Source organism: Eptatretus burgeri, chromosome 12 (genome assembly GCF_056783735.1).
Source record: "Eptatretus burgeri isolate ZD-2024b chromosome 12, Ebu_testis_v1, whole genome shotgun sequence".
Taxonomy (NCBI): Eukaryota; Metazoa; Chordata; class Myxini; order Myxiniformes; family Myxinidae; genus Eptatretus; species Eptatretus burgeri.
In genome coordinates this window covers 76,050,667-76,051,491 of record NC_140972.1, presented here as the reverse complement: position 1 = coordinate 76,051,491, position 825 = coordinate 76,050,667, and positions in this window count along the sequence as shown.

Genomic DNA, 825 nt, shown 5'->3' with positions numbered 1-825 from the left:
ATCCTGATGAATGCTATTGGTCCAGGTGTGGCATGTTTGCCGGATACAAACACAAGCTTTTTGTCACACTTCATTTTTCTGTTTGTCTGTCTGTCCATTCCCTTGTATCGTATACAGTAGGTACTGTACACCACATTTGGCAGACACAGTGAGGGCCCTATGGGGAGTGTCATAGGAATGTGTGTAGGTGGGAGGGGGGTTGGGAGAGGGGGAGAGGGGAAAGGGTGAGAGGAGAGAGGGGGGATGGGGGTAGGTAAGAGGGAGGAGGGGAAGGTCTATTTAAGTTTACATGATCGCAACCAGATAATTAGCACACAATGGGGGGCAATGGCGAGTAAAATAGGGGTACTGTCATAATTGTATGGAGGGAGTGTGGGGATCTCTACATGGGGGTCTGGCTATTTACAGCCCCATTGGCCGCAGTACCATGAAAAGCGATTTCGAACCTTTCGTTGCATCTTGCAAGTATAACAATGTGTATATTCATCTTGTTTTGTAACACATTAAATGAAATATTGAAGACTGGTGGAGGGAATGGGCTGGACTGTATTTTTTTATTTTTACGATCTGTACACAAATGTTCGTATTATTGTGTCTAAATAATTTTCTCGATTCTCGATGAAGATAGTTATTGTGAAGATGACATTACATGGTTATTGAGGAGAATATACCATGAGTTATGAAATTTCCTTCAATCGACTTGCATGCGATTTTCACCTCAAACCCTTTAAGATGCGCCGGTGTATACCCCGGTTAAAATAGGTGTACCATATCCCTGCGTCGTAAGAGGCGACCAGGGTTGCGTGAGGAAGGGCATCCGGCGTA